Source organism: Dermacentor variabilis, chromosome 1 (assembly GCF_050947875.1).
Source record: "Dermacentor variabilis isolate Ectoservices chromosome 1, ASM5094787v1, whole genome shotgun sequence".
Lineage (NCBI taxonomy): Eukaryota > Metazoa > Arthropoda > Arachnida > Ixodida > Ixodidae > Dermacentor > Dermacentor variabilis.
In genome coordinates, this window is record NC_134568.1 from 146,809,339 (window position 1) to 146,835,851 (window position 26,513).

Below are 26,513 nucleotides of genomic sequence, written 5' to 3' on the forward strand. Positions count from 1 at the left end.
CACGGCCCGAACTGTAGCAGACGACAGGCGCGAGTCATTGCCCCGACGTCACGCGAGCTTAAAACCCCTTGAAGGGACACTAAAGGTTACTATTAGGTGAACATGGACTGCTGAAATACCATCCCAGAAACCTCGAAACGCATGTTTCGCGCCAAGGAGAGACTTATTTGAAGAGAAAATGCGTTCTAAAGCGTCCGCGTACCTCTAGCGCAGTTCAAATCGCCCGCCCTCCGATCGAGGAGTACTGACATCATGGTCTCATAGTGACGTTGCGCCATCGGTGAGTAGAACGGCGTCCGCAGACGGCGCTACGGCTTTTCTGCGCAAAACGCAAACGCGCGGCCAGAAACAGAGCCAAGACAGAGCCGACAGCAGAGCGAAAGCGGGAGTATGGTGGCTAGCGGAAGGAGACACGCGCGACCATAAGCCGGTACGTTATTCCTTGACGCAAACTTCGACGCTCGTCGCAATGGACCCTGACAACGACAGATTGGGTCGCGATGTTGGGCTCAACATCAGCGATTTGAGCACTGACGAGCGCGACCTGCTGCTGAGGGCTCGCGCAGACGGCGTCGTTGCGTACTACGACGGCGGCCTCGACACCGGCTCTCCGGAGCAGGAAAGCAACGAGGGCTTCCCACGACATCACAAGGACGTGGCATTCCCACTGCTTGTTCGAAACGAAAGTTTCGCGAGCCAGCAGAACCCGCACAGCACGACGCGATAACGAAACTACTGAAACTCCAAAGCGTGCGCGGCGCAGAGTCGAGCCCGCAGAGTCGAGCGAAAACGAAACCTTTCGACCACCCATACTACAGAAGGGTAACGTCAAAATGTTATTTTTTTCTTAGAATCGAATAGACGTAGACAAGTAGCATTTTCTTCCGTCTTATAATCGAATGAAATGATATTTTCAATACGAGTAGTTGAATTAGTAACACAAATTATGAGGAGTGCTTTCGTCATCGGGCTAGTACCGGAATGTCGCTGTCAAATCGTGTCATGCATTTACCTCAATTTCTCGGTTACTAAAGCTCTGTTCGCGGTTATATTGACGCCTTAGACGTTCTAGAACATTGCTCTACCACTTTAACTTGACTTTTTGGTAACCTTTAGTGTCCCTTTAAACTTCGTAAAGTAGTGACACTTTCCTCCTCCACTCCTCCTCGCTTCTCCTCTCTTTCACGCTCCCTCCACGACCGTGGCGCCGCCTGCGATGCTCGAGCGCAGCAGAAGACCTTTCGCAGAGTGAATGCACGCATAGCAAGGCAGTGCTCTTTAGGCGTTCACGTTGGCTTTCCAGCTCCGCGTAACTTCGCGTACAGCGTAGAATTTCTAGTCGGATGGCTATACAAATTCAGTAACGGCAGCTTTTGTTTCATTTTTTGATAACTATTTCTTTAAAAAGTATCTGAAGGAGTGTCAACGCTGTGCGTTGACGACTGCGAATGCATAGCGTGCCCTACAATTAGGTACGCAACATTTGTCAAGGGCGTGTCGCAAGATCTTGTTGCGAATAGTTGTAAATAACACGTTTACGATCGAATGACAACATCTTGACTTCCAGCAAGCCCTCAGCCTAAAGAATCTGCGCTGCCCTTACCATATGAATTCGCGGCGCCCATCAGCTATGACGTACTAAGGCTGACGGAGATCACTGCTCTGAAGGTTCGAAAGTGTATTACAAGCTACAGTCCCGCCAACGTGCGTGCTTGCCAATCTAAGCGCGCGCAAAGGCTCAGAGGTGGGCGCTGGGGCTATTATGTTTCTCGTGTCTCAACGTCGACAGAAATACCGCGGCCGATCATCGAGTCGGGACTCTGCGTACACACAAAAAAATAAAATAAGTTTTTAGCATTCGTGCGCGAAGCGGGAGCGCGATAGCAATGCTTGACTCAATCTCGAACAAGACCATTGTGGGCTTCAGTAATGTTTTTCAGGTTAATGACTTATCACGATTCATCGTGCGTTGGTTCGTCCGTTTACTAAGTGACGTACTTGTCGCTAACCGAGTTGCACTGAAGTGCATGCATTGAGGACGGTTGCACTCCCTCCGAAGTAACATTTGCGAGACATGACTGTATTAGTGAAGTCATGATCGCGCAAAGAATCCCGCCGCCATGACGCGGCCAAAATTGCGACAAGTGAAATGATGTTTTATCTAGAGGTCAAAATGATATGAAACGGCATTCGAGTTGCAAGTTAACAGTTGATGTTCAGCATAGATGCATTACAGATTTGTCTTTGCAGTCACAAGTCCGTGTGCACCATTTATTGTCTCATTGCGTAAATAAACGGACCAGCCCAAGAGGCCTACAGCAAGCGCGTCTCAATTAGGCATAGTGACTGCAGAAACTAATAGTGGAATGAACGAGCAAGCGAACGACTATGCGAGCGCGCGAACTAAACGAACGAGCAAATGACTAAACGAGCGTGCGAACGAACGAGCTAACGACTAAGCACAAAAACCAGCCAGACAACGGGCGGGCGACCGCACGTTTTCTTTGCGAGTGCTCCACCGCCGCATCTGAAGCTTCGCAGACTTTAAAGCTCACGCGAATTAGCACATACGTCTCAATTACCTATGATGCTGTCGCTCGGCGACGAACGCACCGCGTAACACGGTTTCGGGAGAGTACGCACGCTTTTCATCGGTGCCTCCGTATCGCAAATCCACCGGGCCATCGCCAACGAGGAACACGAACAAATGAGGCAAACAACGCTATTCTATCTAAAGAAGGCTAGTAAGTAACCACAAAAGGCAGAGAGTTGCTCCCCTGAGGTGCTTTCATGATCGAGACTGAAATTTTGTCAAAAGGACTGCGCTGAATCTTACAAATTTCGTAATCATGTTATCGCACGCAATCTCGCTTGCCCGCGAACTCAAGCCGGTTGGCGTACAAAACGATTAAGCGCACCAAATACGACTAACACGACCACGTAGTGCGTACATAAACAAAGCAGACTTTGCGTAAAAATCGTGTTAAAGCGTGCGTACAAATGACAACATGCACAGTGAACTGTGCAATATCTACTACGTTACTGCCCGCAGCACAATACGCAAGCCTGGCACATACTATACTCTGAGAGACTCGCAACTTACCTCGCATAGTCGCGCGGAGGAAGTTGGTCGGAAGTTCTCCCTCCCGATTCGGTGAAGTCATGTCTTTCTTCTTAACCCGTCGCGCTTACCGGACGGTATCGCGAACAGATTCTTGCCTTTGCTAAAACTATATTGGCATCCGAACGCGCAGCAGGTCATGGTCACAGAAAATGACGTGAAGCGACGTCGCACTTGCCACAAAACATCGTTCAAGGCGTTCACAAAATCAAAACTACACAGAATAGGAATGGCGCCAACAAGCGCCGCTTCTCGAGCAAAAATGGCACTGAAGCGTGACTGTAAACAAACGAAGCCGGCGCAAGGGGCCACGTGATGCCATTAGGCCAATAGCGACGCGGCGTCGGCTTCGGGCAGAGCGCTCAAAGAGGGGGCGGCATTCTTCAAAGCGTGGCAGTACTTTACGAAGTTTAAGGGGTTTTACGTGAGCGGCGCTCGCAGCGCCCCTGTAGTTCGTTCTCGGGGCTAATAGCGCGCCGCACTCGACTGGAGAGCTTCCCTCTTTCCTTGCCTTCGCATTCGTCACACATTTTTCTCGCGCCTTCCCTGCAAGTTAGACCTGATAACGAAAAGAAGAACGGCATTTTCTTCGTTGTTCGGGAGTTTTCTTTTTTTTTTCTAAGAAACTTCGCGCAAACAAACGCGCGCAGCTCTGACGCAATCGGGCGATTGGATTCGGAGAATTTATCTAGTCGCGCTCCATGCCGAACAGTGAGCGTGCCGACACGTGTTGCAGAAAGCAGCCGTGAACGGTGTTGCGACACACCGCGCATGTTCGAGAAATTTCGAGGCTCAAGAAAGAAGCGGAGAACGTCGAGCTGCCCCCATTGTGCGAGCTTCTATGCGTTTCCGCGCGGAAAGCAAAGCACATAAGAAAGCCTGTGTTGGCACCTCTAAACGCTTTGTAAAGTTCGTGTGCGCTAAGCTAAACTTCTCCGAGAAATCGCGGCGCACGCAGCGAACGAAATGCTGCAACGCTTTGGCCAGAAGCAAGATGCCGCCCAAAGGCGACGTTCCCTAGTATATTGGGCAAGGACAAATGGGCTTGGCATGGAGAGAATGAAAGAGACATGCTTCCGACTTCTCAGTTTCATTCACAGAAGAAACAGTCAAGTGCATGTATCAATCAATAAATAAATAACTAAAGGCAGAACCAAATAAAGGTCACGTTGCATTGCGCAAACACTAACGCACAAGTGCAAGAGAAAAAAATAAATAAATAAGAAACCTGGACAACGACATCGAACGACAGTCTTAATTAATGCGCTTGTTACTGGTGCTTCGAATAAGTGGCTGCATGCGCAACGAACTGTGAAGGGAAAGTCATTCCTCTGTGGTGCTACAAGGTTTCCACACTTTGCAACTGGTTCATATGCAGAGAATTTCAGTGCACAGTCGACAGTACTCGCAGGATCACCTTTGCACTGAAAATTTTCATCCTATCTTTCAAACATCAAAGCCCGCTGATCTACTCTCCTCCCTGCTCGTCGACGTCTTTTGGCACTTAGTCCGCAATTCCGTTGCCAAACAAGGAATACATATAACTAGACGAGCACTAAATTGTAGGCCCCGACCGCAACATCCTGCAGCGTTGACCCGCTCCACATTCACGATGGTTCTCGGTGACACTTTCTGCCAGGTCTTCACATAGCAGCTTAAGTACAGGCTTCTATTTATCAATCACGCATTACTCATTTATCGACTGATTTACTGGTCCTAGGAAACCTCGTTTCTTGCTAATTCGCACGTATTGCGACGGCTTTCCGACGTAAAGTACCGTTTGCGATTTTTGCTAAGCGAAAAAAAAAAATGCGACTGATTGTCTTTACTAGTTCTGTATTGTTGTGATGTTGACTTGCCGTAGTAAATCAGTGGCTACACCATTCGTCTGCTGATGCATTAGGTCACGTGTTCGATTCACGTTCGAGGCGCCCGGATTCAGATGGGGACGGATTAAAAGAAAAAATTCGTCTATATAGATTTAGGTGGACGCTAAGAATCGCAGGTCCTCTCCTAGCCCACTGTACAATTTCAGGTCTTTGCACCTCAGAATTAAATTTTTAGGCGTCACAGGTAGCCAAAGTAAGCTGGAACCCTTCACCACGACGGCAATCAATCAATCAATCAATCAATCAATCAATCAATCAATCAATCAATCAATCAATCAATCAATCAATCAATCAATCAATCAATCAATCAATCAATTAAATGAATGAAGTTGGTTGTGAATATCTTCTTTTCAAGGCACATGGATTCTCAGATCGCTTAAAGGCGACATCAGCTGGCTGTAACGTTTAACCGGTGCTGCAATGCCGTATGACGTGACTAAAATCGACATGACAGTGCGAAAGCAAGATCGGAAGCACTCCTCCACGGTATATTAGAGAAAGGATCGAAATGAGCCATCATTTGCACACTTCACGCAAAATGCAGACATGTGCAAGGGTGACGCAGGCAGGTGATACGTTCCAACGGACGTAAGTCATCGAAGCGAAATACGTTACATGTAGCGTGCATGCGGCCTTTTGCGGTTTTGAATACTTCCGTGGAACGACGTTCTTCCTTTTTTTTTTTCAGTCACGTGCAGGCAGCAATAGCGCCTCTGTCATGCACTATTTGGAGACAAACTTCGTTTAGTGCCAACATTGTGTGATTCGGCTGCGATACAAGCGTTCTCAGCAAAGCTGCAGTGCCAGCGTATACATTTCCACTTTGAAGCAGCGATGTGTGTACGCCTCACTTAAATGTGCAAGTCTGCATCGCACGCGGAAAGGAAAGCCGTTTTGTCATAAAAAAAGAAAGAAAGAAAGAAAAGAAAAAACCACCCGCTTAACTCGTTTTTCCTCCTTTCCCATTCTCTGCCATAAATGCTTGCTTAATTCCCATTATTTGGCTGCCGTGAGCCCCAGGAAGACTTCGCGCATATGTGCCAGTGTTCCCTATAGCCACAAGCCTCTCATTTGGTATGCGTACCGGCACGCGGTTTCGGCAGCTTCGCTTTTTATCTCCTCTAAGGCTGCAGCGCAGTCGCGAACATTCGCAAGCGACAGCTGAACCGTAAACAACACGATTCATGTGAGAATTTCTTCGCCAAACTTCCCGGATTCGTCTGGCGGTCTTTTCCGGAGCTCAGCGAAAGCCTTTCGACTCGGACCATTTCGCAACACGTGCACTGCTCACAAAAGCCTGGCACCGACCGTGCGGCACGCTCCGTCACGTGGTAATGATACCCATTAATGTACACCCGCAGATGCGTCGGCAATTCCTGAGAAATAAGCGAGCTTCTAGACTGTATGCTGCTTAAGTAGAGGTAAAACAATAATAAGAAAGTAGCTCCGCGCTTAAGTTTTGCGCGGGAAGAAACAGCGTCAAAACGGGCAGGATGCAATATCAATCATTTACGCCGACTTATTTGCTTGCCCGGATTTCGTAAGTCGTAGAAAGTCGAAGAGGAGACCGCGCAAAGCCGAAAGAAAGCGAAACATGTTCACAGTACGACGAGTGAGTTCCTGCCTTTAACCACTGCGCCATGAAAGTTCGTGAAGACATTTTGTACGGAAATTAGAAAATTGGGCGTAAAGAAAAATAAAAAGCGCCAACTTAATAAAATTAAACTTTGCGGATTTACGAGCCAAAACCACGACCTGATTGAGGTACGCCGCAGTGGAGGCCTCCGGATTGATTTAGAGCACTGGTTATTTTTTACGTGCGCCCAAAGCTAAGTACACGCGCGTTTTTTGCCTCCATCGAAATTCGACCGCCGCGTCCGGGATCGAGCAGGCGAGCTCATCAGCGCAACGCGACAGCCACCGCGGTGGCTCGAACTTAGCAACAGTATTCTCCTCCGACACTATAGGCTGAGGCAAAGAGCGAACGTGAAAAGTGCACATAACACTTGACTCTAAACGGGCTCGACGCGGCCATCCGCGGCAGCATTGACGAGACGGCCTCCTCTGTGTCGTGCATGCTTCGGCAGCTGCGGTCAAGAGCACCTCTGCGGCACCGCGCTGTGAAGAGTACACACAGCTTGCGCTCTGTGCGCGTGCGTATCCGGGGATTCGCAACTCGGCGAAACGGTAGCGTCGTCCTTTCGTCGACGCTACATGTATCGCGCGCCGCCGCGACTCCTGCGCCTGGCTTGGCAGTTCATCGCCGTCGGCAAATAGTGCGTTCAATACAACCGATTGTATTGTCGCCGGTCGATGGGTTTAGTGGCGTTTTTATTTCTTTAGCTTCAGGCATTTCGTTCGTAGAACAAACGTCTGTACACCTCGAGTTGAAACTGCTTTTTGAAGCTTATATGAATAAGACCAGCTAAAATATATCGTACCCCTCGCCGAATCACCTAATCTCCGCTTTTTGTATCGCGAAGCTGCATCGCTGTCAGCGCTCCTCGCGGTGAAAGCAGCTGTCAAAGCGTGCTCTGATATACATGCAGGGCGAGAAAGGACGACACATCTCGTAAATACGGTCTCGCGCATGTTCGCATCGATATGCTCGTATCGATAGACCCGCGAACCTAGCTCTACGCATCAGTAAGCAACATATGTTGTATATTCATAACGTCTTATATTTGTGCAATCATGCCATACGTCATATTAGCCCGTTATAGGGTAAGTGTGCGTAAGACGAAACTAATATTTAAATAAGCGGATTCGAATTTATTTTCCTTGCCGTGTATGTCGGCGTAAATTGAATGTAGTTCTCTGAATTCTCTGGAAATATGCGTGAAGATGAGCTCACATAACAACCGTTGCTATAAAAGCGCATCGTTTCGACGGACGTGGCGTTTCAGAACAACTGAGGGGAAAAGTCGCGGTGGAGGCCTGACTTCTGCCAGCCGGTTCGTTCGAACGTTCGTTCGTTCGTTCGTTCGTTCGTTAGTTAGTTAGTTAGTTAGTTAGTTAGTTAGTTAGTTAGTTAGTTAGTTAGTTAGTTCGTTCGTTCGTTCGTTCGTTCGTTTTGCACCCGCAGATTTCAAAAATGGATAAGGTGTAAATGTCGACGGTTGTTAGCCAATCAAAACGGCGACAGCTACACTATACATCTGCAATAGGATGTCGAGAACTCTTCCCGAGTCGGGAGAGTATTTACCGTTGTACGAGCCACTGCACGAGAAGCTTATGAAAAGCCCTCGTTAGAAAGCTGCGCATGCGTGTGAGTTAAACAGAAATACGATCCACTTCGCATGATCGCAGTGTGCACAAGCAGTAAAGGTGGTTTAATTTGCAGGTCCTCATCCTTCGCCCGTAATGTTTCGACGAAAGTTGCGCGACAAATGAGTTAATTTTTCATTCCACGTGTACTTTCTTCTGATAAGTCTGTCCTGGTGCCTCTGAATGGATCACCGCAAATGCTGCTTTGATTCTCAAGTTGAAAGTATTGTAGAACATTGTTGTTTATTTTCGACTCACTACGCAGACACGAGAGATTCGAGGAATCCGTCGAACTAGAGTTTGATACGAGCATTGCTCGCTGATGGCCCACTACAGCAGGCGCGCCCTCCCGAGAGTCCACTGGGCAGGAGCATGCAGGCAATCAGAATGTGCCAGCAACAGAACGAAGTCCTTCTTGGGTCTAACGCTCATTCCACCTGATCCCACCCGATGTGAAACAACCTTAGTGAAGAAGTAGTAAAGGCAAGGCTCAGAAGACCAGGACTTGGGGAGAAGAACACAAACGACAGGACCGGCGCCTCCCCAAGTCCTGGTCTTCTGCGCCTTGCCTTTACTACTTCAAGCATGAACCAACTAGCCCAAGCAAGAGTTTTACTAGAACCTTAGTGAGTCGCCTCCGAGTAAGCGTTGCTCTCACGAAACGTTACTTCTTCCTAATTAAAATGGCACACAGTGCTTACTACGACAAATGTGATTCTGAAGAAACTTTGAAGCACCCCTTGTGTGACTGCCCTTCCTTCGGCCATCAAATGCCTGCCCTTCGCACCGCTCTGAGGCAGATAAACGACAGAACTGCCGCAGAGGAATAGATCCCCGTGGCCTTCTCCGTCAGCGCCACAAAAGGACGCAAAAGCGTTACTGCGTTTTTGAAACCCCGTGGCTTAAGTGACAGTTTATGAGTGAATGTCGAACGCATGACCGTATATGCACTTGTATTAACAATTCTTCTCTCCTAGGTTTCTTTCTTTTTATTCGCTCTCTTTCCTCCTCTGCTCCAGCGTAGGGTAGCGAAGTGGGCTGAGACCGGCTTGGAGGGAATTCACAAATATCATTGAAGCGCTTGAAAAGCTAAGAAAGGAGAAACATCGCATTATGAATACGTGACTGAACGCGCAGGTTATGCCTGCCGACCATGTTATTATGGTATACGCAGGTTATGCGTATACCATAATAAGTGGTATACGTATGTCCGTACGTACTAGCTAAATACATTAGACTCAAACATTTATCTTCGTTACTTGCGACTACGTTTGTGCCAGGTGGTATCTATCTACCGAGATGTTATTTTCAAGTGTCTAGAAAAGGAGATATACGATAGCCACTCGTTCACTCCAACTTCTGCAGCGATGCCCGGTTCTCGCGTGCGCTTGCGGCATACGTAATTTACATCGGTTGCGGCCCGCTAGCAAGGACGCAGGAACTTCGCAACTTAAGTGTCCATCCGTCAGCGAATGCCGCCGGGAGCGGTTAAGCTAATGCACGTGCATACAAGGCACGTGCTTAATCGTGCCGTCAGCACTGGTTCAGACATTTCACGGAGCAAAGAATGTGAAAGCGACGCCAAGCAGAACTCGAAAGTAAGTGAGAATGTCTGGAGGATATGAGAGTTGATCGATCGTGCAAGAACAAATGATACAAGGAATTATAAAATAAACATATAAGGAAGGGCGCTCACATGAAGAACAAGCAGGAGCACTAAATAATGTTTGACGTACTGAGGCACTCCTATAAAAAAATTGGCCGCATTTCTCCGAAAGCAGCGTTAGAAAGCCTCCACGTAAATAAAGCCAATACGCCTTGATACTAATAAGCATGCGCACCTGACGTTTAAGCCAAGCAGCACGCCTGCAGACGCCTGCAGTCGCGAGAGTTGGAAACATATTGTTATATGCCTTTCTTGCAGTGCTTTCCCACGTATTACATGTAGCCTATACTCTATCGTACGGATGGAGACACTTTGAAGCATTCCAAACAAGACAGCAAAATATACAGTAGCAAAAAGTTGTGTACACTTGAGCCTGGAAGATTGCCTTTTATCAAGCATTCAGAAGGTGCGAAACAGTCATTGGGAAGGCGCTGTAAACATGAAATCATTAAATGAAGCATCTGCGGCGAAAGGCGCCTGTATTATCGCGAACATAATGAACATAGACTCGGAATGTCCTATAATTATTCAATAACAAAAATGAAACGATTTGCTGTAGCTCTATTGCTGCATTATTCTAGCAAGGAAAATCAAAGAGAAGGTGTTACAGCTAAAGTGGTAATATACGCATTGCTAGATTAGCAGAAAGAAGTTTGAGCTAAAGCGATGAGAGCGCGATGATACATCGTTATTCAAAAAGAATGGACTCGGTCGATCGCAAGTGGCATTTTCTCGTAGTCTGTCAACCTACAAGCGAAAGCAGAGGAATACATGCTATATTTTTACACAAGAGACAGATTGAACGACCTGAAGACCAATGATCGGCGAACGTTTCAGCCAAAATGGCGAGTGATTTATTGCTGCGCGTGGGACGAGATGATGCTCTCAGCGCGAGCAGGTGGCCTTCTCTGAGCGCTCCTAAGCGATGGCATGTTCTGAGCTTTACGTCCTCAGTCTGGGCATCCGTTGGTCAAATGCTTAGAGCAGCCATGTAGCGGCCACGGAGCGGGACATTTCGAAGCCAGTTAGGCGGTGCAGCGTGGCCACTTTTCGGGCGGAACGGTGAAACCAACCCGCCGCGACGAATGAAAGTGCGCTGCTGTTCCAGTCCGCTCATTAGCCGGCGAGTGTAGCGGACATAGGGAAGGACATTTGCGAATGGACCCCTATTTTGGGTGGATGACAAGAGATAGAGAGTGGAGTGACCCGTTACGAAGAGCCCATTTCTGGCCCGCCCGGCTATATCTGGCGCTGATCGTCCATCGGCAAAACGAATGGTCACCTTCTACTCTTCTAAGTGGGAGGGCATGTTACGCCGATGGGTCGTTTGTGGAGAAAAGCACAAATGAATCACATTGCACTGTTCCTTCCAACTCATCGCTCACCCAATGTTGCCTCTCGTACTCGAGATCTTCAAGCATAGACTTAGCAGTTTGTTCTAACATTAATCTTTGCCACGAGGCGTAGGTGTCGTCAATGTACAGCATAGCAAAGAAAGGATTGCTGACGCGCTTCCTTGCAAATTCCCAAAGAAGAGAAAAATAAGAAAAGAAAAGGCGCCTGCAAAGTTTGAGTGCAGACCTCATAGGCCTTCGGATACATGCATATACATACTCATGCCTCGGCTATTGTATTGTCATATACTACCTTTTCCCTCCCCCCCCTTTCTTTTTTTACCCTGTAGCGCTCGCTCATGCAACACATCCGGAAGGTGGCACTGACATTAGAACTAAAAATTCTAGCATAAATTACTTCGGTGTTTCACCACTTTTAATGTAGTATGTCTCCACGTACAAGGCTAATAAAAGGTGCATGTATCTGCATTTTCTCGCGCGAAAGAAAAAAAAAGAAATACCGAGATGCGGACTAAAACAAAGCTAAAGAGATCGAGAACAACCAAGTAACACGCGATACACTACAGGCGCTCGATGGAGAAGAGCACGTGTTGCCATTTTCATTGCTGCTTTCCCTTCACAAGGAAATTCTGCCTGGTGGCGGAAAGAAAGAATTTCTGGCCTCCGCTCCAGAGTTTGGATGCGGGTAGTTTATCACGGGAGCGTGACAGCTCCGCAGGCTGCTCGGGGGCCGCCTCGCGGCGGCAGGCAAACGCGCGCGCACCATCACTCAGCAGGGCGATCACGACAGCGGCAGCTGCTGGGATTGCACGGCTGCTCGCAGCTGGCACGGATGGCCGGGCAGGTGCAGCAGAGGAGATGGGAAGGGCGCGGGGGGGGGGGGGGGGGGCAGACTCTCGACGTCCTTGCGCGGACCCAGTTTCGAGACCCGGTTTCGACACGTGGCGCGGAAATGAAAACGAGCAACTAACGGGTAGACGGAAGCGCGCCACACCACCTACATCAACACCGGGTGAACAAAAGAAGACCGGACACAACGAACGGGGGAATAAAATATAAAACAGCGGCGCCGCGGGTGTCCCGGTCGTAGTACGCACTCGTTCTAGCTTTGACCGTGTGTCACGCAGCCCTTCTCATCGACAGAGCAGCAGCCGAGTGTCGCATGCGAGGATTGAACAGGTAATTGAGTGGAATGCTGGACGGTGGCGCCAGGCGCACAACTGTACCTGCACTGCAGGCGCAGCTGCATGCAGATGGGGATCAAGAAAGTGTGAAAAAACAACTCGTGATGCGGATGGTGGCGCGCGCTAGCCATTGCCCGCGAAGTAGAAAGAACTACAGCGTTGCTCGCTCATGCAGGGGCGAGATGGTACAAAGGCGCAGCAAGTTTTTGGAAGTCAACGGACCGGCAGATACGCGGCGTGTAAGAGTTGAGGAGGACTTCGGGATGAAAAACTTGGAAGGTTTATTTACATTATTTACAGTGAGAGTCAATTACCAGTCTTAAAGTCATTACGGGCCGGCAGCAACTCGGACGCTGCGGCCCGCGGCAAGAAGTTCGAAAGAGAAGAATCAAGGAATGCTCTCGGAATGCTCTCTTGCTGCTCCCGGTCTGTGTCTTTTTAAGCCCTTCGGTGTCTCGAAGACACGTCACGTTCGGCCAATGGGAGGCGCCCGTGCGATGGTGTCACACCCGGCGGAGAGGGTCGCTGCTTGGTCCGCAATTGTCCGAGGGCTTACTTCTCCCTGCGGTCTTGCCTTGCTGACTTGCAATGCGCCGTCACAATAGGCGGGTGGGGGCGACGCTGCCAGGGTTTCACGGTGCATTACACCCGTCTTGCCTCTTGGATTCAAGTTACCTGGAACAGTGCCAGGCTCTCGCTTCACTTTCGGGAAGAGTCAAGCAGTGAATAGCTCCACCTGCGGCACACGAGGTGGGGGCCGCCAACTTGTTTGCACGTGCCGCGCCTCTGGAATGTGGTATCCGTGCTTCTGCGCTTCTTAATTAGCTGTGGCGCGATTCGATGTGTTCTGGTGAACTCGAAGTAGGCTCAGGAAACGGTTCCGTATCTAACAGCTGCCACACGAAAGGCATAAAAGCCGTGTTTTCTACACGCTGAACGCCCCACAGTAGTAGGTGGTGCGAGAACCGCCGAACGTAGCCCGTTTCCAGGCGGTAACCCAGCTGCTAACAGCAGTTACGACAGCTAAAGGCGGCAAAGGAAACAGGCAGAAAAGACAAAAGAACAAAAAGGTGCATGCTAGCCATTCCCATTACTTTCTATTCTTATTTAATCCATGTAAGCGGACCCCCAAAGTTCCGTATAGTCATGTAATGTGCTGACTTGGAGAGGATAATTGTTTACTTCCGCCGTGTCACGAGCGATGTTTCACGAAGGACTCGGCCCTGTTGCTGTATATTAGTTGGCTAATGGTCCACATCGCAGAAAAAGAAATACAGGTTGCTAACCTGCCACTTGACGCATGCGTCCTTCTTTACTCTTGCAATCGACAGCGCGAACCCGTCGCGGTCAATATTTGTCCAATGATGCGTGTAAACGCCATCGTAATACGAAATAAAGTGGCCCTAAAACATGTATATACACCGAAGCCGCCCTAGTAAAAAAATAGCGTGTAACATTTCACGGAATAGAATGTCTTTGTTCATTCGCTTACAGTGGAGACGTTAAGCTACTTATTTGAAGTTGGTGCCTAAAGAGAAAAATATTTACATCATGCTACCCCAAATTAATATTAATTGCAGTAATCATAAATGTTTTCCGCTGCGGAAAGAGAGTTACAGCATGATAAAGCGCCATGTAAACCCTTTAACCACTTGTCAGCATATATATATATATATATATATATATATATATATATATATATATATATATATATATATATATATATATGGAGAGAGATAGCATTGTTTAACTGCATCAGGGCCTTAATCGATGCGCCATTTTGTGACTGAGTCAAGAAACCATGGGTGGGCTCCTCCTTGGCCGTGATGACTGTGGTTTTACGCAATGCAGAAAAAATAGGACGTTCGTTGGCGTGATAACCTCCAGAATATTAAAATTAACATTCCAGTAACAAGGCAGTAATTTGAGAGAATCATGCTGCGCGCATATCTATTAGGAACGGAAGCAAGGAAATGCAGCGATTGCGAGTGACTGCAGGAGGGAACAGTCAAGTCACAGAAACATCGCTCGCGGCGCTGCCATCGGCCGCGTGCCCACCGAACGGCTCATAGTGAGGAGAAGTCACCACGAACGACTTGCGCAAACCTCCACAAGACGCCTCGCCTGAATTGCGGGGTCGAGTCTTATAAATAGATTCGTCTTTGCTTCACCGCTTTCTCCTACGTCATGTCATTAGACGCAGAAGGAAATGAGACAAGAACAAATTATGGACAGTTCGAAGCTTGTGGTTCTCCTCGTCTGTCAACATTACATCTTGTTCGCTCTCAAAACAGACGATTTGCGCAGTTTTTCTCTTTATTTCCATTATTCCATCAAATTTCGCGTAATTTACTACTGCTTCACTCAACGAGTCGTTCTCTCTCTCTTCAATAAACGTTTATGTTTATTATTCATATTGTTTTTTCTTTATCACTCCTATTGTGAGACGTATCCCGGCCAGATAAATTGAAATGGTTCTGGTTTCTGTACGCTACAGTGCATCTAGAACTATTTGCGAACGTCGTTTACTCTCTTTAGCTAACTCCCCTCCGAACCTGTAATCATACCCTCCTTACCTTTCAATATTTTTGTTGTTACTTTTGTATGAATAGGGGTATGAATAGGGTATGAATAGGGTATGAATAGGGTACCTGTGACCATTATAATGTGACTAAACCATTTCTTTTATTTTCATTTCAATTTATATATGCAGATAAAAGGGCTCGAACGGGGAGAGCTAGTAAGCGGATATAAGCAAAAATAATAATAGTAAGAAGACGGGCGAAGGCGGAGCGGCGCACGCCAACCTGCAGTGTGGTGTGGCAACTGACGCAGCCTGTAAGCTGTCTCGAAGGCATTAGAATGTGCAGAGACTAGAATGTGGCGCAAGCGGTCCTTAGGACAATCTTCCAAGGACTTATGAGCTAGTAACGTATATCTGCCTAATATGTCAAGTCGGGGCGTGGAGAACGTGTTTTTCCCCCACTAAAAACGTGAACGGACACGGAGTGCGCGACAGTGTGTCTGCACCACAGTCGCAGCGGCCACGAACAGGGTTGTCAGCCTGGGGATCTTTAACGTGCACCGAAATCTAAGCACACGAGCTTTTCTGCATAATTTGCCAACCCCCAGTGTAGATTAGCAAAACCGGGCGCTCTTTTGGATGACCTCCCTGTCTTTCTTCTCCTTGCTTTCTCTCTCTGTCCTATTTTCCTAATGCGTGTTGGTGCCAGTGCATATGTTTACGCTGTCTGGACGTCACAAAAGGAAATCGACTGACACGTGATTTGATGCCTAATTCCTTTTTTCTTCCCAACCTTTATCACCACGCACTTACATTTAAAGAACAGACCCGCTTTAATGTATGTCGCGTAGCATGAGTTGAATATACGACTCCGATCCTATAGCTGATCGTTGGAGTGAATAAATGATACTGCGCAAGCTAGGAAAGGAGATTCTGCATTGGAGTTTGGATCGAAACTACAAGCTGAGGCGGCTCCAAATCTTTTCGGCTCGCTTAAAGAGCCATGTAATGAAGTTCGTTGTTACACAAAGTATTACTGCATTATACAGGACTTCGACTTCCGTATTCCTTTTCTGCGCACCCAACAGTTCGATACAAAAGCAAACTGTCAATCGTCCAACCGTTCCTGGTTAATGACCACCGCATCAAGCAAATGAGCGAAGGTATCTCTTTTGAAGCTGACAGTAAAGCTTAATATTACGCCAGCGGTATTTTCTGATGGTGGGGCACGATGAAGATAATTCGTCACTTTTGAAGCCTATCATAGAGATGAAACACGATGCAAAACTTGAGTACGGGAAGTGTAGTTTCGCTTAGGGTTCCTCGAAAGCCAAGCTATTAATATCGCTACGATGACGTCACCTATGTCGTGCAGATTTGTGCCGTCGGTACGTGACAGCGAAGCTCGTCTTGAGCAGACACGGTGTCCATTATCCCCTTTATGATTTATTTATTCGCAACTCTGAACGTCCTAAGCGAATACTGGTTCAATAAGGCTCTGCAGACAGGCCTGGGGGACCACCGTTTACTGGCGGGAGACCACCCGCGAGAACGTGGCTGAACGCCATAGCCGCTGAGCCTCATTGAACCTCTCAAACCACCAGCGTCGACTTGTGCAGTTTATCAGAAACGAGTGAGAGTGCAACCTGCAAGTAGCGTTTGAAGAAACTTTATGAGACGTCATCGTAACGCTGCCTGCATGGACAGGCGACCACCTGAATGATAAAGCAGATCGAGCGCAATGAGTCTCGGACGCAGCACGATCACAACAGCTGTGATGACTGTTTCAAGCCTGATGCTTAGCACGTCTGAACAGGCGATGTAATGAGTAAACTTGCAAACTTTCTAAGCTAAACAAATGGAGAGAAACGAGGCAGTAACATCGTCGGGTGCGTGGATGATTAGTTTAGCTGGAACAGTTTACTCCGCCTTGTACCCGAAAGTCATGAAACGTTGAGTTTGAAACTGCTGACCGTAACCAGACCTAGCCCCGGTGATCCCATTACACACTTCATTCAATTAAAATAATCTTTCTACTTCACATACTATAATTGCTTACGAAGCTTTCCCTAGCACGTGCAGAGGGCTGGAAACACTGGGCGATAAAGGGTAAGGTTTCAAAAGAGAATGTCAAGCTTTGCCGACTCTCTACTTATCGAAAAAGAAGCCCCCAAGAACTTTCTTCCAGTTTCTTACGAAACATGACAGGGATAAATACGGGAGTCACGTTTTCGCAACATGATATCGCTTGCCCCGATTCGTCTATTTAAGTAACGCCACAACATTCAGTGCCAGCTCTTCTATAGCCAGTGTTCTTAAATCGTAATAGTTGAAGTTCCCACCCAAAGTACAATACACAAATTTATTTTCATGATCAATCTTTGCAAAAAAAAAGTGCAAATGTGGTTATGACACATACGAAAATGTAGTGAAGGGGCTTGAAAAGCACTGTGCCATTTTCCACCACGGCTGAAAGGTATACGAAACAGCACAGACGATGCAATAGTAATTTAAGCTACCTGAAACAGCGCGTATCAGTACGTACGCGGATGATATCTGTATTTGGTCATCCGGGGTCACACGTCCACAAGTGCGTGCAAGGCTTCAACGTGCGGTTACCATAACGGCGAAGTACTTGCGCCGTAGAGGCCTGCAACTCTCAGCAACAAAGTGTGCAGTCATGGCATTTACGCGCAAATCGATGTCAAATTATCCAATCTTTGTCGACGGAACGGCGCTCCCTTTAGCCACCCACCACAGATTTCTTGGCGTGATAATAGACCGCAGTCTTTCTTGGACCAAACATGTTACTGCGCTTAGGGCTAAACTGACCAACTTCATACACGTTCTTCGTGTAATATCAGGACTGAGATGGGGCCCCTCTGAGCGAAGTTTGCTCCAAGTGTACCAGGCACTTTTTGTGGGCTACATACGCTACAGCATGCCTGTGTTATCTAACATGGGGTCATCTTGTATACGCACGCTGGAGAGCCTTCAGGCTCAAGCACTACGGATAGGTCTTGGCTTGCCATGCTGCACGTCAACTAAGGGCACAATAGCGGAAGCACGGGCTTGTCCTATCGACATATACAGGTCTTGTGAACCTGTGCGAACCTATCTTCGCCTGCTAACCAGACACTCACACCATCCACTGTCAACGCTTCCAAGCATCAACCTTGACGGTGCTTTTTCTAAAGCTATTGCATGTCACGCAAGCATTGTACCTGCAAGATTCCAGGCAACCGACATCCCCGCGACACCTCCATGGACATTGCCAAGACCACTAGTGAGGCTTCAGATACTCGGAATTAGGAAGAAATCTCACGTTTCCTCCATTGGCTTGAAGCAGCTCACCCTGTCCCATATATTTACTTTATATAGTGGGACTGTACAAGTATATACCGATGGTTCGGTCACGCCATCTGCCACAACGGCCGCATTTGTCATCCCACAACTTGGAATTACTCAACGATTTCGATTAGACCACAAATCGACATCTACGGCTGCGGAACTTGCGGGAATACGGGAGGCTGTCCGTTTTATGAGAACGCAGACACCCCATAAATGGACAATATTGTGCGATGCCAAATCAGCGCTACAGGCGCTAAAATACTTTTTAAACAAAGGACCATACTATCTGCTCGTGCTGGAAATCGTCGAACTGTATCACAGTGTCGAGTTAAGTGGCCACGTGATCACCTTTCAATGGGTGCCTAGCCATTGTGGTGTTTTTGGTAATGAACTCGCTGACAGTGAGGCAAGATCGGCCTCCTCTTCCTCTGATGAAGTACGGATTGCCTACTCGCGACCTGACACCAACCTTATGATCAAGGCACTCATGCAGGACCTTACAAAGGCTTACAGAGCCCACTCTGATAACATTCACAGACGTCTACATATGATTGACCCAGGCGGTAAATTCTGTTTGCCCCCCGAAGCTTCCACGGAGCAAAACATCATTGCTACACAGGATTCGGCTCGGCGTTGCTTTCACCCGTCGCTACGCACACCTCATCGGCCAATCGAACAGCCCTGATTGTGTACACTGCCAGATGCTCGAAACACTGCAACACGTACTGTGCGACTGCCCAGCATATATTCTGGAGCGAAGGACGTTAGACAGTTTCTTAGCCAGCGTTGGCAGGCAACTACTGTCGGAGGAAGCTATCCTCGGCCCATGGCCTGACACTGCAATTTCAATGCGTGCAACAAAAGTATTGTTGAAGTTCCTGCAGGACACCAAGCTCGACGAGCGGCTCTAGCGAGGCAACTGTCTCATGTACATAAGCACTCACCACTTCTCTTATCATCATCATCCATTCCAATACTTTCACTCCCCTTCCCTCTTCCCCAGTGCAGAGTAACAGACTTGAGCGCACTAGCTCAGGTCGACCTCTCTGTCTTTCCTGTCAATAAATTCTATTCATTAAGCTGTAAACAAAAGTAAATAAATAAAAAGCGGCATGTGGGTGCATCTAGTTAATGCGATAAATACTGAAAGCCTTTCCGAACGCAACAATAAAACTAGGAAATTAGAATTGGCTGTGTAAAAGGTTACTCTCTTGTTTCAGGCGTGCAGCTCTGTATATCGAATCATCTGTCGTGCGTATACTTCGTGCGCATATTGCACATCTTTTTTGCGTGTCATATGGAATAATTGCTTGTTTTAGGGTTGCACAGCCCTTAGTGATACCATCTTTTTGTTTTTTCCACGTTCACCTCATAGCGCTTTATCAATAGGGACAACTACAAGTCGGTTATAAGCAGGAGCTTGAACCGTTCAAAAGTATGTTTAGTATGCGCAAATAATCAACGTTGGCGATCGCGCTAATCAATTTCCTCTGTAACAAATGGATTTACAACATGATCGCGCTCAGCCCTTCCGTCATTTTACGTTCCTACTTCCACCAATACACTATGAATTCGCTGTCTACTTTGTTATCACTCTACCTCCCCCTCCCCTCTTTCCCCAGCGTAGGGTAGCAAACCGGATCTTCCCCTCTGGTTAACCTCCCTGTCTTTCCCCTTTCCTCTATCTCTCTCTCTCTCTACACAGTAGAATTGACTAGCCTCCACTTCCAGTTCACTGCACTCTACACACAGTTGCACCCTTTTGGGTGCATATTTGCCACACAACAATAATTGTCATCTGTCTTGTTTGCGTTTCCTTTCTTGAAAACGCCGCGCCCGCTACTTTCCTGTCGAGAATGCTCTGTCATGCTGATAACGAACATGCCGTTCGTGACTTGGAAGTACCGGGCACGCCGCGTTAAAGAAAGGAAACGCGGGCAAGACATGACGATTATCGTTGTGTGGCAAAAGGGTGTAATTTTGCTTAAGAGTGTAGAAGCTCACCCTTTTCCACACCTTCGCGGGGCATTAAAAAGCACCTGAGAACAAAAGATACACCCTTTGGGCACACGGTTCGCACGAATTGATTTCTCATGAAAAGTGACATAAAACAAAGCACAAACGTAAAAGCAAGGTTGGAAGTTCGGTCACTGCCTCTGATATTGCGCTGTCACACAAAACCAACGAATCAGCACCGACTGGCTCGAGCAGCGACTTCACTGGATTATTTCGGCCACAATGCAAGGCGCGCGTGCCGTTTCTCCGATCCTGGATATCGGAAACGACAGCATCGCGGCTAAGATACGCTACTGACAACTGGAACTGAAGACGAAAGCTTCCGATTTACGACAAAGTGAAGTCTAGCAGGAAGTTCCTTTTTTTTTCTTTCTTTCTATGCTGGTGAAAACGTTGCCATGCAGTCTATATAACGCCAATACAATCAAGAGGTGACCGCGTCTTTTCTCTATAGTTTATGTTGTGTTCGAACGCCTTGTTACATTTGTAGAACATAGCAGAAAATTCAGCACCAAAAGCCAGCTAATAACATTCACAACGTTATTCTGGCATTAATTGATTGAGATAACAACTAACGACGCACCTAACGATCGTCAATCTTCAAACGCAGGCATTTTGCATGAACATCACAGTATTGACAACAGCGATTCGCGCGTCATCCCTATAAGGACTATTGTCAAGGGTAGTTTTATGCAAACGTTATGCATAACGCGATGACGCACATGCACATAAAAGAAGCGTCTATAGCGGACAGTCTGTGTGTTTTAAATGCACGAAAATAGATATCGCCTTCCTTCATATAAGACAGAAAGTTTAATGCATCTGGAAGGGTTAACCTAGCTAAGCGTACTACTTCAGGTGTAACTTACCGTGGGGGACGAATAGAAGAAGATAAGCAAAAATACTCGCATAGAAATAAACAAGTGAAGCGGACTAGCATGAAAATTCATTGAAGTTTACAGAGCCTCACTGAGGCCTGAATTCCACAATAATGCTAGAAGCATCTTAGAGAATGCAATGCAGAGGCAGGGCCACCACCATGATCCAAATACTTCTCAACGTTTGCATCCTGAGGCTTGTATAAATTGTTCTTTAACGTAGCCGTTGAGGGCGTAAAACGCTTGCCAATGCAAATTGTATGGTGCATTAAGTTCTCGTCAACACTACAAATTGGACACGAGTGCTATAGCTGGACAATTGAATTTTAAATAAATTCTTAAGTAACTGCGTACAATAAGCGCCTACATCGCGTTCGTTTCAATGTTGCTTACAAGAATCACTTCGAGCAGAAGCTGCGCCCAAGAAACCTAGTGGCACACGCTTCCTAGCGAGCAAGAAGGATCGTTAAGCCAGTACTGCACAAAGAAATAGGAGCGGAGGAGGCAGTAGCGCGCGACAAGCGGTGGCCTCAGTGGCGGCCGACATCGACGCACACAAGACAGGTGGACAAATACGCCAGACTCGGGAGCGCGAAGGGCTCCCCATCGCAATCGTCGAGCATCGGGGAACTGAGAAAGAGAAATAAATGCACACACGCACCGCAGTCTTCTGGCGCCGGAGATAAGCGCGGTATGTCGAGGTACGTCGAAAAAAAGCCCAAGATCCGAGCTCATCACGCCGTCAGACTCGGAGAGGAGCCCCGCGGCCGGCACATGCTCACTGACGGGGGCTTAACGCGCCAAGGACTAGGTCAATGTTAATCAGCCTTGATCAGAGCTCGTAGCGGCTGCTTGCGGCGAGGGACTCCTCCGGTGCCCGCAGGGCCACGACTGCTTCGCCAGCGATGGGGCTGCCGCTAGTCGCGCCGCCGGGTCGTTACGTCAGAAACAATGCCGCACGGGTCGTTTCGTTCCGGCAGGCCAATTAACACACGATGTGGCCGACCTGGAGCTTCCAGCAAGGCTCCCTTCCCAGTGACGCGGCCAGAGCTGCATACGCGACCCGACGCGCGGCACTTCGTTCGCGGTGTGCCGCGGTTCGCCCGTTTAATGCCCCTTTGTTTTGCGTCCATTCCCGCAACGAAGAATGAGTGCTTGCGGCCCTTCAGATTTGGAGTAAGCTATCCAGGCGTCGTCTCTCGTGTGCTGGGACCATACTCATGGTCCCCCCTTTTTTTTTAGAAGGCTGCAGTCTCTAGTTTGCACTGGCCAGCGAATTGAGGGCATATATAGCGTGCGCAGATCTGCATGACACAATGCCCGCGTTCCGTGCAGTCGAGTTTATCCTTCAGCGTGACATCTTGCCAAGAACCAAGTTCGCAGCGACGCAATTACATTTTTAAAGAACACACGGCAAGAAGGCTCGTCTGTGTCCGTTACTAAATCTGGGCCAGCATGTTGATAAAACTGTTAACGTAACGCCTTTGCAAACTAGGTCCACCAGTATAACGAAGTGCGTATCACCGTATCGAACGCCATAAATGCCGAATATCGCGCGCGTCAGTAAATTCAAAGATAAAGAGCGGCGTGGCAAAATTAAAAGTATTGGCATCTCGCTGGTCCGCGCAAGGTCACTTGTACTACTAAGCGCGAGTACCAGTACGTGCACTGTGCCACCAATGTTGTGTACCAATTTCCGCTACGATGCGGCAGTGTTTAGGTTGGCCAAACTGGTCAATGTGTTAATGATAGACTGCGGCAGCATTTTCACTTCTTGAAGGGTGATAGCGGCGCCAATCTCCCCAGACACACGAGGGAATGCAAAGGTTGCTACCCCAAATTCAATCAAGCCATCATTGTAGGACGGGGAGACTCTAGACTTGAGCGAGAAATTATGGAAGCTGCATACATGCGCAGACTTGGCCTAAACACATGTGTAAGTGAGCCTTCAGTGTGTCTCCTAGATACTGAAACCCGCTTTTTGATTAAACAGGGATAGGTGTTTTCTTTTTTTTGCCCCTTGGTACTTTCCATAGTCGTCTAGGGTTATTCCTACCGCGTGTGTTTCATCCTGTCCTTCAGTATGTATGCACGCAGATGCGACCTTTTGCTGCTGTGTTTCATGGTAATAAACCTCAGTTGCATGCTAGTTACCACTCGTCCTGTCCACATCTTCTTCTTACGTCCTGCCTGAAGTTGCGCTTCTTTTCCTCTTTAAACATGTCTATCATTTTTACAGCGAAGCTGTCTACCTCTACCGTCCAAGGAAATGTTCGTGTCGTTGTTGGCGTGGTAAGCAAAGAACTCCCCATACGTGGGCCGATCCTGAGGATAGTGCAATTCCGGGCCGACCCTCGGCAGAGGTGCGAACAAAGGCAATAGTCAAGTACCACGGCTACTTTGAACCATAGTATGGCACAAGTGTACGGCAAGAATATTAACATATGAAACAAAGCTCATACACCTAAGGGAGCCCAAAGAGCTATTCGAAGGTGCAGATAAATTATCCGACAGAAATGGGTGACTTGTACTCGTGGTAAATAAACTTGGTAGCAGTAATAAGCTAGCAAATTATTATTTATTTCTCTCTCTCTCTCTCTCTCTCTCTCTCTCTCTCTCTCTCTCTATATATATATATATATATATATATATATATATATATATATATATATATATATATATATATATATATATATATAAAGTGAGACGTTCCCTGTATCCAGTAATCGAACAGGCATTTGGAACTCGTAGGTAGAGGATGCCCGTAGGAAAAAAATAACGGTACTTCATTTCCTAACGTTCCGGCAGGGGTCCGGCCGAAACGTAGAAACAAGGACATCGTTTCTTTTTTTCGTGCGTGCGTAAGTCTCTCTCTCTATATATATATGACTTGAAGGTAGAAGTATCTGTGGTTGCCGCATGGTTTAATGGAAAAGTTCTTGCACTTCTTAAAAAACTATTTACTTTGTCGACGTTTCGACAGGAAAGCGTCATCAGAAAGGTCGGTGTACGGCGGAAATATGCAGATGTTTTTAAGCATGAAATGATTTTAGCTCCTGTTGTCGGCGACCTTCAAGTGATATTGAGCCAAAAGCCAGAGCCGTTATCCCAGCACTCAAACGAGAACATCCGGGCAAGCTGCGAGAACAAAACGAGATTATCCGAGCAACCAGCCAAAACTTGGGAATATGCGGTATATAACCATCAATCCTTTGTAGAGGACCGCAATACATACGCTAGTTACTGCCCAAACAAGTTACAAAAACTACTGCTTCCGAGTTCTCAATGCTTGTTCACACTGTCACTCAAGCTGTAACTCCTAGTACGCTGAAGTTTTATTTGTCATTTCTAATAAACGACGATCAAAAGGCAGATACAGGGCACCATACACTTTATTGTCATCTTGTCATTGTCATTGTCATATTGTCATTGTTACCTGTTCAACGCCAGCGGTCCGTGAGTTCCGCGGCGCGGGTTTTGCGCCGGCTCGGGAGATGGCGCCACGCTGCGTGACCAAGCCGGCAGCGTCCGGCGAGCCGCGGATGGCCTTTTTGGCCGAGACGAGACTGTGGTGTGGTGTGGTGAGGTGTGCCGTTGCGAACATGCACTATTCCAATTTTAAGATTGTGGCTAGTATCATCTCCAGCCAATCTGCTTTGCCGGAAGCCATTTCATGCTTACATCTACCCTCGATTACGGGACAGCCATATTTCTTTTTAAGGAGCGAATCAACCCCTTTCTATTGTGTGCGTGTTTACGTGTGTGTGTGTGTGTGTGGGTGTGCGCGTGGGTGTGCGTGTGCCTGCGTGCGTGCGTGCGTGTGCGTGTTGCTGAAACCTTCGAGATTTCGAGATGCAACAACCGGCAGCTGCCTGACGCTAATCAATGAACTCCTCAGATCATGAGGATAAGAGTCGCTCGCTGCTTTTCTGCGTTGAAATGGCCGGCGGCTGTAAGGACGGATTAGTACTGCATGTATTTCTATCCTTGCATTTCGTATTTTGTCAATTCATCACAATTCTATAGCAGCCGGCGTTATCTGGCGTTTTTCACCTAAATCTAAAGAAGTCGAACGCACACAGCAACGGGGTCGCGATAACACCAAACATGACTTATGTAAAGGTTATCAAGTTAGCCTTGCCTTTTGATTGCCTTCAAGTACATTCAAAAGTTACATTAACGTTTGGTTAAGGCTTATGCGTAAAAAACATATAGGGTGTCCAAACTATAATGCACCAAACTTTAAAGAATATGGAAATGCCACGTAGCTGAACAGAAACAATGTAATGTTTACCATCGATTTGAGATAATGAGATTATCGTTTGCATTCCGCCTAATTAGGTAATTAGTCTTAATTAATTAATCAACTTATCAAGTATTATCATAATAAGAAAAGTGTGAATGAGAAAATTGTAGACCAACATGAAAAACTCCCGATACAGCTTTGTGTTGCTCAATAATTGCTGCATAAATGTTTTTCCGAGTGCGAAAGAAGCCCACGAATTCACGCTAAGTGCATCGAGCGGCCAGTATATATGGCGACCATAGGAGGACAATAGAGCCAGGCGTGAAGTGCACACTCCTGTGTTGGCTGTCGTGAGAGACTTTTGGGATTCTTGCGAAGCACCGAGTCGGTTGTGGGCAAGCTGACGAGCTGCACGGGCTTGAGCAACGACTTAAATGATATTGCGCGACATAAAAACGACACGGACGTGAAAGAAGACGACACACCAAGCGCAACTTGGTGTGTCGTCTTCTTGCCCGGAATGCTGCTCTCATGAGCAACGACCTCACTGGCGTCAACTAGGGCAAGGGCCATGGCCTCAAGTTCGCGGCGTACAATCCGTTTCAGCTGATCTGGTGAAACTGACGGCTGTGCTGCCGTGTGGTCTTCGCAAGAGGACGTTGCCGCCGTTTCGGGAAGCCCGTAAAATGCGTGGCCAATGCGCCGGTTTTAGCCTGCTCAAAGCGCCGGCACTCCTTTATAATAGCGTCGACTGTAGAGAAATTTTTCCACATTAAAATTTGGAGATATGCTACCCTTTCAGGATATCCCCATCCATGTCATCCTCCGGCATATCGGCATCGGCCTTTCGGTGTAGCAATAACCCGTCTTCTGTGCACGAGATGTAATATTCTGTAGACGTCTGCGCACGTGACGCGAGCATCTTTTTGGCGGCGATCTTCCGACCAACGGGCTTGCCAAACAAGTCTCGCAGTTCTTTACAGGTGTCCCAGCTCGTGACCTCAGCTTCGTGGTTA

The 26,513-nt window shown here is 47.6% G+C and overlaps 1 protein-coding gene and 1 pseudogene across 4 annotated transcripts in view; one reads left to right on the top strand and one right to left on the bottom strand.

The window, feature by feature from the left end:
- The window catches only part of LOC142586075 (GTPase-activating Rap/Ran-GAP domain-like protein 3), a 567,772-nt gene that overhangs the window by 240,946 nt on the left and 300,313 nt on the right, over window positions 1–26,513 (bottom strand). The window contains exon 1 of one of the 4 annotated variants that reach the window (XM_075697351.1): window positions 3,104–3,257. The exons of the other annotated variants lie outside the window; for them this stretch is intronic. The gene's annotated coding sequence lies outside the window, so the exon portion shown is untranslated. Of the gene's footprint in view, window positions 1–3,103; window positions 3,258–26,513 lie in introns of those variants that run through there. 4 annotated transcript variants of the gene reach the window in all.
- LOC142574269 (uncharacterized) overlaps window positions 1–26,513 on the top strand; it is a 29,454-nt pseudogene that overhangs the window by 2,628 nt on the left and 313 nt on the right.